This window comes from Cyprinus carpio, chromosome A15 (genome assembly GCF_018340385.1).
Source record: "Cyprinus carpio isolate SPL01 chromosome A15, ASM1834038v1, whole genome shotgun sequence".
Classification (NCBI taxonomy): Eukaryota; Metazoa; Chordata; class Actinopteri; order Cypriniformes; family Cyprinidae; genus Cyprinus; species Cyprinus carpio.
The window spans coordinates 25,828,817-25,840,059 of record NC_056586.1 but is presented as its reverse complement, the minus strand read 5'-3'; the positions used below and the strand labels follow the sequence as shown (position 1 = coordinate 25,840,059).

At 37.2% G+C, this 11,243-nt stretch overlaps 1 protein-coding gene and 1 pseudogene across 1 annotated transcript in view; both read right to left on the bottom strand.

Moving 5' to 3' along the window:
- Positions 1-6,673, bottom strand: part of LOC109094145 — an 8,461-nt pseudogene extending 1,788 nt beyond the window's left edge.
- The window catches only part of LOC109075228 (NACHT, LRR and PYD domains-containing protein 3-like), a 388,647-nt gene that overhangs the window by 100,352 nt on the left and 277,052 nt on the right, over positions 1-11,243 (bottom strand).

Genomic DNA, 11,243 nt, shown 5'->3' with positions numbered 1-11,243 from the left:
ATTGCCGCACTTGATACCGCCTAATCAAACAAGCGAGAGAGGTTCAAGGGGTGAGTAACCGGACTCGCCCTTGAACCGCACAACCCCCGCACAATGACAGCAGATTCCTCACAGTCTAACCACGGAGGATATGGCTGATATTTGCTTGAAGGCACACCAGTAGATCGGAGAGTTAAGCATTTCAAACTTCTTTTAAGAGGGGTTCCAATTTTGCCTACTGTCAGGAAGCATTTAATGCTTTTTGAAAAGAAGGTTTACTTGCGGCGCACATAAGGCTGTATTGTAGTTGAGCGAAAACACTAAAACGTAATATTGTGAAAACATTACAATGTAAATACTGTTTTTTTTTTGTATTGTAAACATGTAAAATAATTTGTCGGAGCTCACCATTTGCACATCATTACTCCAGCGTCGTGTCACTACCTGCCAGAAATCATTCATATACGGATTTGAGTCCAAAAATGCTCCATCATGTTGAAAACACTCACATTTTGTTTAAGATAACATCGGCAGTTGAAATAGAAAGCTTATATAGATACTCATAAATATATGTCTGTTACCAGTATTTGACAATTCCAGGCAGCCTACATCAGTTATTCATATACCTTAAGTCGGAAGGTGTGTGGCTGTGAGGTGTCCGGAGGCGAAGAGAGAGAAAAGGAGAACGTAGAGCCTCATAGGTTATGCATTAAACTAAGTATTTATAGATTTATAATATAGATAGATTAGCGATAAGATATATAGAGATGTAATAGATAGAGTATTTATGATGGAGATAGATAGATATAGATGTATTATATATATAGAATGATATAGGATAGAAGATATATATATAGGGATAATATACTACAGAACATCCATACACATAATGTCTTAAATAGAAAAATATCGGTAGAATATAATAATTTTGTTTGTAGTGTCTACCCATTGGCTGCAGGTTTAAAACGAAAGGCAAAAACAGTAAGAATGTAAAAAAGCAGGGCGCACTGCACTAAGAGACAATCCTAGACTAAGTTAAGGGTGCACATCAGAAGCACCTCTTCACTCACCTCGAACCGGAGACACAGAATCTCGTCCAACCCTGGGAAAGACCGCAGTTTCACAAGAGCATGGAGATGGGATGGAATATTCCTCTGGAGCTCCAAGAAAGAACACGACCAACAGCATCCAAACATGCAGTCAAACAGCCACGTGCTGACGACCGTCAAAAGCAAATTGCATGTCCAAAACCAAGTCCAGTCATTGTCTTTTGCTCCAGAAAAGCAGTCACATTGTCACATCCTTCATATTTCAGCTGTTCTGTGTACGAACGGAGATTCTCAGAGAGCCAAACCCCTCTCAGGAAATGAACTCGGACTGTATAAACCAAACAAACACACTTCACCATAAAAACAAAAGAGAGTGAGATAAATAAAACATTTCTATTCTATGACAATTCTATGGTTAAACTCACCCAAAATGTGAGAATGCAGAAAAACAACATGCAGTTTATAAAACTAAGTGTAGTGTTAGGAGAAAAAGATGGATTGCATTGCAAAGGGGATGGAAAGTTAGGCTTAATGTTTTCACTTGAAGATTATGAAGGCACATGAATAAAAAAAAAAAAAAAAACTTATTTATATTGAGTGTTATATAATGTGAAAACTATTAAATTTTGATGTGATGTTGACTTTAACATTTAAATATTAAGACATTATGACAGCCACAACATATCAGTACTGCAAATTATATATTCTATTATATATATATATATATATTATATATATATTTTTTTTTTTTTAATAAATATTTTTTTAAACCGTTAAAAAAATTATATCTTGTAATATTTTTAAATAGATTGCTCCTACTACTTCTCCTAATCTTTATTTTATAAATTATCTTATTTTATGATGATGAAATGATATTATGATTAAGATTGTTGTTGAGAGTGACGGAGATTTTGATATAATATTTTAATAATTTAATAAATAACTTAATAAATGCAGAGTACTACTGACTTACTACTATTACTATACTAATAATATAATAAAATATAACAACAACACCAACAATACATTATTATTATTATTATTATTATATAATCATGTTGGTATATAAATTACAAAATCTTTGGCTAGCCCTAAAAACAAGCACAGCAAAAAATCAATGAATTCCATCACTTAGAAAAGTAACAGCACACCTCTCCTGCAACCCCGAACACATTATTTGCGAATCATTCATGTTGGCGCACAAATAGTGTGGCATGTGTTACACACTAAAAGTTCAATACTAAGTTCTATGGTCTGGTTAGATCACCAATATGAGATATATAGTAACGAAAAGAAAATAAAAAGAATGTGAGTTGCTCCACCACAATCAACCAAGACACTAAGAACAAAGTCTGCGCTTACCCTCCATGCCTCGCTGCTTTCTGTCAGCATAGAGCGCAGGAAAAAGTGGAGAGGAAAGTGAGAAGAATGAAAAGGGGTAAGCAGTTCGGGTGGAGCGATTCCAGAGCAGGCATCTCCTCCCCCGAGCACAAACCACAGGCATGGCTCTCTCTCTCCTCTACTCCCTCATGACGATGGTGATCACTGGAATAAATAAACTGTGCTGCAAGTAGTGAAAAACTGAGCAAACACTCACCTTCCCGGATCACAGCAGGGGGACTGAAGGAGGAGCCACGTCAGCCGGACGGACTGTTATGAGGCTCAAACTCCTGCACAGAGACAAAGAAGAGAGTTCTGTTAGGAGAAATGCTACCTGTGCTACATCCAAAACCAGGATGTTGTGCGATTTCATCGGGTCAAGCAGCCTGCATACATAAACTTTCTCTCAGGCAGAGGAACAAAAACTAACAACGTTATCTTTTTAAATTCTATATACAAACTAGGCATATAAATATATGTAAAACATACATGTATATAGAGATATAGATAGAAGTATTAATACAGAAAATTTGTTACTTAAATGGGCCTGAGCAAGCCATGTACCCAACTATTTCCTCCCCAAAAACGAAGCGTTTGTAAAGTCACTTTTATAAAGTAAACATTGACCACCTGGCCAGTCACCTAAAGTGAGCAGTCGCGCACGTCCCCAGTGGACACACCAGCAGCTGGTCAAGCCTGACTATAGGACACCCTCCATCTGTCATACCTGCATTATTCATGTTTGTGGTGTCCTACATTTAAAAGCATATCAAAAACGATCTGTGACACAAAGAGCTTATAGACCACTGAACCCCAGATTTGAGCTCAGCCTTGGTAATGGCGATCCCATCCCAACTTTAAATAAATTAATCATAAATTAAACTCAAATTAGATAAATGTATTTAATATTATTTATTCAAAATATACAAAAATATGAAGGTAAAGATCCACACTTGTCCAAATTCAGCCAAAAAGGCTTATAGCATTTATTGCTCAGATGTCACAAAAATATGTACAAAAAAATGTTTTTCGGGTATTAACCCTTCCTCGGGTGCCCAAGTTTTTATACCATAAATAATAAGAAATGGTTTTTCTCTCATTTATGTCAGTACCAAAAACAAGATAGCTTAAAATGCAATGGAATACAAAAAAAAACTCTAGCAGCGCTTAAAAAGTAATTTACAATCAAAAGTAATTGAGTCATTAATACAATACAATAATAAAAAAGTCTTAAGCTGCAGAAAGTTGTATTAGTGAAGATACTGTGCATTAGGAATGCACGATTAATGAAAATAAAACCAAAACCTAATTAATATGGCTGTGTTTAATTAAATAAATACATGTGCAGCATGTTTCAAAATGAAGCACAGCAGTAAAAAAAGAAATAATAATAAATAAATAAAAAGAAAGAAAAACTGATGGTTTTAACATTTGAAAGAGAGGAAATTAAGACACTACTGTACAGCATTTAACAGCTGTTATGCAAAAAATATTTTTAGTATTTATTTTTTTTCTTAAACACTTGTTTTTTTATTTTACAGTAACATTACAACAGTAATATTTCTTATTGCTTTTTATTAATAATAATTATTATACATAGCATTTAATAATACTACTTACTATATATTAGCCATTTGATTATATTCTTAAAAATTTAGACCAAATTGCACAGAAACCTAGAATAGAATTTGTTTTACAATCATACTTAACTTTGCAATTGCAATTTTTATAAATAAATGGACAATTCACAAATCATTTCCTTAAATCTGCCACCTTATTTTTTTGTATAGCATGGATTGGAAAAATTGTCAGTACTATAACCCATTTTAGGAGGTTAAAACTTCATGTACAAGAGCACCACATGTGGTCAGTGACTCCACCAGCGAGACGTTCACAACCAGTCGCAATAAAGTTAAAAAGGTCAGACGGAGTTCAACATCAAGTCAATGAAGACTCCTGAAGCATTAGTCGAGAGTTGATTCTGGTTTCCGTGACGACCTCGTCCTCCGTTTGACCTGGGCAGAGAACTGTTGGCATATTGACCTATAACAAAGTTGAAAATATGACACGAGAGAGACAAAGGAAAGAGGAAGAGGATAACGTAGTAAACTGACTGAGACTTCCTGCTTCCCTCTCTCGTTCTGAGCATACTCAAAAAAAGTGATTGGAGCTGTGACCGCAGCTGACAGGACAGCAGAAGACAGAAGCTAAGACCAATGAAAAAGTGGCCTCTTGATGAGGCGATTCAGTTGAGTAGACAGTCAAACTTTACTATTAACAGGCACAAAAAGCAGATGCTGCTTCTGTTTTACAAGGGAAGAGTCAAAGTTGGCCTTATTTCAACACTCACATTATTGCATCTATGATGAAAAAATATAAATAAGACTTAAACACAAGCCCAGGTGACCAAATGTTTGAATTTAAAAATGGTATGAATTTCACCATGTCCATTCAAAAACATTTCTGGGGTATATTTGCACCCCCCAACAAAGTATTATAATTATATAATTATATTTAGAATAATTTATTAATTATATTTCTCATAATAAAAATTAAATCTATTATTATTACAATTTTTTTTTTTTCAGATCGGTTGATTTTTCATTAAAATTAAATACTTTCATACATATATTTTAATGCAATAAATTATATACAATTTAGAAAATATAAAGTATAAAATATAACAATATTCTTATTAGCTGTATTTAATATTTTCATAATTGATTATATATATCATGATGTGTGTGTCATTAAATATTAAGTTTTATTTACAAATAATACATTTAAATATAATCCTAAATATTAAATAAAACATAACATCAACAATTTAATGTGCAAATGTCACATTGCTGAAAACTAATGACAAACAGACTCTTTTCTACAGCATACAACTCTTATGCAACATGACATTTGGACCATAATAACCAAAGGACAAAACAAAAGCATCAAACAGCCCTTAAGACTAAATTCAAAGTCAGATCAAGAGGTTTATATGAAAAGAATGAGTGAATGTGTTTCAAAACTTCTACTTGTGTGGAGCATATAAGAGGTTTATTGTAAATGATGAGGATTAGAGTAAATATACCAGCTGAGCCATTATATCCCTAAAAGTGTAATGTAATTTTGATTGGACATGCCTTTTAACCATTCAAAAGGAACAGAACCTGTTGTTTAAACACTCACAAACAGGACCACAGTCTACACATTATTCACAGCACACGTCGTTCTCAGAACTTGTTTGCATAAGGGTTTGAGAAAGGTGTCCATAATGAATACAACGAACACATGCAAATTGCATAGGGTAAACAGGGAAGTGGCACGAGTTTAAAGACGACAGAAGAACAACAAAACACGAGACAAAGGGACCTGAGAAAGAAACTTTGCAGAGTGACAGCGGCCCCGAACTAGGGAACACATCAGTCAGGTGTCTGAATCACCGATGAATACACAAAAGATCGAAATAAATAGGGTAATAGAGTATCCCCCTCACTGTTCACCTCCGATTCGTTCATGCATTTCACAACATTCAGAATCTGTGGCAGATAAAGGTAGGGGAGGAAAACAGCGTGATTAGAATATCTCTGAACATCTTTCCACTGTGACCTTTGCACGTATACACTGGAAATGCACACACAAACCTATTTTCAAAACATTCTATTTCATGTACACTGTCTGACAGGCAACTTTCCCCCCGAGAACAGCCATTCAACTAAATGTTCACGTTACTGAACACAAACATATGTGTGCAAAAGCGAGAAACAATGAGTTTTTAAACGTGCATGAGGCCAAAATCTGCTGTTCCTGAATATTTTCAGCATAATTCGTGTATAACCGTGGTCCTGAACCTGAATGCACAATCGCAACACCGAACCTAATGCGGTGCTGCGGTTTCAGCTGCCTTTGAAACAATTTAGAGCACAAACACAAACAAACCAGCTTCACGCGCTGCTGAGCTAACGCTACTTACTCTCGCGGAGAATCCCTCGGAGGCTCCGGCGCGGACAAAATCACTCGCCGAGATTTACACTTTTACACTGAATGCGAGCGTATATCGCGCCGCTAATTCCTATAAAAACAACCTTGACGTTAAAACCGAACGCGTCTGCCTTTTCTCCGGTCGCATCCGGCGAGGAGGAGCGGAGCGCGAGGCGCAGACGGCTTTTTGTTCCGAGAGCTAGCTGGCGCGTGACATCACGCGAGCTGATTGGCCACGTCGATGGGAGGGGCGGAGTCCCGTAGTGAAGCTTTTCGAATCTCTGAATCATTTGAACCGAATGATTCATTCACACGCAAAATGATTCGAAACCATCGAAACACAGCAGACTGGCGGCACCTGCTGGACAAAACAATATAAATGCAACAAAAACTCAGTTTAAATGTAATCTATTAGATTAGATACCATTAAATGAGAAGGTTCTGTAAAATGTGTGGATATATATAGCCTATATAATACATATAGCCTAATATATATATATATATATATATATATATATATATATATATATATATATATATATATATATATATGTTGTGTGTGTGTGTGTGTGTTCCCGCTCTTTTAATCGGGGTAAATTAATTTTGTCCATGCCTTAATGAGGGGGCTTCCCACTCAAATAATAAAAATACATAAATGTAAGATTCAAGTGATTCAAACTTTATTGTCCCCTAACATAAACAAGAATAAAAAACCTCCCCAATTTTTGTGATATTTTTTACATTTACATTTATTCATTCAGCAGGCCTGCTTTTATCCAAAAGCGACACCACAATTCATCATAAAGAGGGCATCTAAACATAAGAAGTGCTCGTGTTTGAAAGATTTTAATTTAAGAATTCAAGTTTTACTAACATGTACGTTACTTTATCTGAATCTCTACATTATTTACCTGTAACACACCAGGACCTTCCACAGTGCCACAGAATAATCCTTATATAGGTAAAATATGGGCCACAAACACTCATATTTCATTGACTTTTTCTACATACATTTGTATTCTTCAATGCCACCTATTTCTTTGCTAGGTTGCAGCCGCTTTTGTTTCTCTTTTTGTAGTTGTTTCGCACTATTCTCACCTTTAACTGCATGCAGAAACAATGCTTTGATTCCTTGAAATGTTAACTATCCGTCACGTTGCACCAAAGCACCTGGAAAACGAAGTAGAACTTAACTGGGTTGGACTTGGTGGGCCCGAAACTGCTTCTTTCATCTGATCACTAAAGACGTTTGAATGTCTAACGATCTCTACACACTGAGCGAGCCCTGTAACGGCTTCTCTCCGGTATTGGAATTCAGCTCTGTGTGGATTTCTGTTGTGAAGACAGACTGTGAACTCCCTGTCGCAATATCGAGCAATGGTACGGTTTTTCCCCCAGTATGAATTGTTTTTTGGTGCAGTATCTTTTAGCTTGGCCCCCTCCCGAAAGTGTAGGCAAAGCCCTTCCCGCGACTCACAAAGACAAGTAATCTTCACTCACCGGTGTGGGATTGTTATTGGTGTAGGTTTACAAATATGACCAACACATGTCAAAACTCTCGTCCTGCACAGTATTAAGGACACACATATGGCAACTCTCATTTGTATGCACTTTCAGGTGTTTTTTCAGATTTGGGATGAGGAATACACTCTCTTTCAGCACTGATCGCAATAAGCGGCGTATCTTATCCGGATCGTCCTCGTGAACGCGCACGAGGTGGATCAATATGAGAATATTGGAATATTTTGAAAGCTAGCATCTCCACACTGAAGCAACAGAGGACGGTTACGCGAGCAATTATACTCCCGTGTGAACTCACAGCTTCGTGAGATTTCAGGTTTCACGGGGGCCCTTGCTAATAAATGAATGGTGAAGCTCTTGTCACAGCCAGGACGGTCGTTTCAGTGTGAATGATACTGGTGCGTTCAGCTGGCGCTGTAGTGAAGCTCTTCCCACACTCACAACACACGTGATCTCTCCCACTTCATCAGTGTGTTTTCTGATGTGTTTACAACAGTCCAGCCCGGGGAGGAACCCTTTACACACACAGAGCACACGAATTGGGGCGCTCCTCATCCGAACGTGAAACTTTCAGGTGAAGATTTAGATTTGATAGCTTGAGGGGTGTACTTTGTTACCACAACTGATTCACGGTTAAAAGGCTTTTCTCCAGAGTGGTAGCCAGAGATGATTACTCAAACCTAATTTGGATTTGAAACTCTTTCCACAATCGTGAGCAAATGTATCAGCTCTTTGCATTTTTCGTTTTCGAGGTTTTGAACTGACATGATTCCGCCTCTCCTCTCTCCTCCTCGTGCTTTCAATTCCCTCCGATCTAAAATAAACATACTTAACAGTTAACATCAGTTCAAACTAGTGAATCATGATTTAAAGAGCAGGACCAGCAAGCAAAATGACTGGCCGAAAGCTTAGTTCTGTCGTTTTCTTGATAATACAATCCAAAAATGTAGATGACAGCCCCCTGCGATACAAGGTTCACGATTCGGACTGTGCGATTAATCGAAATCGTAAAAAATCACGTCTGAGCTGTTCGAGCGATTTCTAAATCGCTGTATAGCACGATTTTCCTGCTGGTACCGACCTCCCGCAGTATGCTATCCGATCCAATCAGAATGCAGCGCGCACCTATCTATAGAGCGCGCGAGAAACAGGACAGGACTGGGCATATGCCCCCTAACTCCACGTTTCACCACTCTGTATGTGATGCGATTTTTTTCCGAGCCCAGTTAAAGGGATCAGAACGTTCACCACTGCACACGGTAAAAGATGTGGAACAGAAAAGTTGAGAAATCGAAAGGTGCGAAAGAATGAACTATCTAGCGAAATGAGCCTCGAGGAGAGTTGTGATGTGAGGCTTGTCGTGAGTGTGACGTGAGTGGCGAGGCGACAGTTTAATTGCGCGCACTTCTTCCGGTACGGGAAAAGCAGCGTTATCGGAGCATCGCTGTCGGCTGGTTTTGTGACCAAAGCAAAAGTAATGAAAATCTGCGTGCAAGCGTGATGATATGCGCGCGGGCTGCCGCATTCTTAATGTGTTTCACGTTACAAATAATGCGCTCTCGCTGCTGCTTGAACCGATTATTCCCATACTGTATACGCACTGCTGACGGAGTACGTGTGAACCTTGGGCAATAAATCTTATTTCAGCACCTGAGACACTGCTACAATGAGCTCGTATGAACAATGCATCGGCAAAGAAAAAAAAAACACAAACCTGGACACGGGTTGTTGTATTTATTTTTTTACCATATGTCTCTGACATGGTGTTTGAAATCTTTACTTAGTGATTAGTTTGACTTATGTCTGTTTTAGAGGCATTGTTAAAAACTTGATAAAGCTCTCTTGGTTTTCTTTAGCAATATGTTTGGTAAAATTTATACTGAATGCATTTATGACTGTAAAGCATGTCCTCTTGTTGTGGTCAAAATCGTGATCAAAATCGAATCGCAAAATTTGATCAAAAAAATCCGTGATAGGTTGTTTTTTGTCCATATCGCACAGCCCTAGTACGATGCTATGTTCTGTTCTTTATCATTCATATGTGCTTAGTATTTCAGGACATTAAATCTGGTGGATGAAGCTTATCTTATGTTTCTCAGAAAGTCAATTAGTAAAACTCAGAAATGGACACCAACCTATTTCTCATAATTTGTTTCCTGGATGTTTCTGGTCGCTTAGTCATCAATACTCACTTCAACATACTCGGTCTGCGCCATTAGTGTGTAACAGCGTGCAGTTTCTCTTCTTAGAGGATGATGGAATGTATTGCGAACCTTAATTGGTGGTCTGTGTGTGTCAAATTAAAAAAAAAAAAAGCATATGCCAATTATTTAATTACAACTTTATTTAAGCTTTTTTGTGGACATGTGTTTTTTTGTTTTTGTTTGTTTTTTATATACATATAGGTATTTTAATTATGTTTTGTAGTAAAACTGCTTCCATAAAAAGGTGGCTCATTTTATGCCAAACCCACCGGATTTTATATTCTTAAAAGAAATATACAAACTATATCAGAAATGCTCACATAGGAAAAAACAGAGATTTACATGTAATTATTAAATTAGTTTAGCAAGACAGGCACATGATCTAGATTCATCATGATCCAATAATATTCGTGTGCACAAGATTATTAAAACACGAATAGAAACAAGGCCGGAAAGCAAGAAGTTAAATTGTGCAAACGAAAATAATTTCTTAGAGATCCTCTATATACAAAAATATGAACAGACTGGAATGGAAGCTGATTCAAAATAATTATTATTCGATGTACATTTAGCTTGAGCAACACAAGAGACAATTCTTACATTAGAAAAAGCAGAACACGATTTTTAAAGACAATTAAGCCATGAAATGAAATCTGATCAAACCTTGAGCTGTACACTCACTCAGAGGGCCTGTAAACTAGCTGCCCAACACAATACACTATGATTAATAACAAACCGGAGCATATAGTGCGTTTCATTACACTCGCATTTGAACTTTGGAGCGGGTAATGTCCCGTAAACTCTGTTAAATATGGCTCGGATCTTACAGCCGTCGAAAAATATCTCCACATTAGCCCTTTCCTTTCAACGATTGGTTGTAAAAATGCTTCATTTTAGCTTCAGCAGGGGGGTTGCCAGGTGTCGAAACAAACCCACCCCAAGTAGCGCAAAATTGTGAAAACACAGTTTAAAAGAATGCCTGTATAAAAACGTGGAGCTTGGCAACCCTATCCTCTGCGCATCGGTTTGTTCTTTTGGATTTGCCAGAAAATACTAGGAAAACGCCATTGCTGCCACACCTATTGGAATTTCTGCGTAACACACCATACACAATCGTATATGGGTCAAAGAAGTT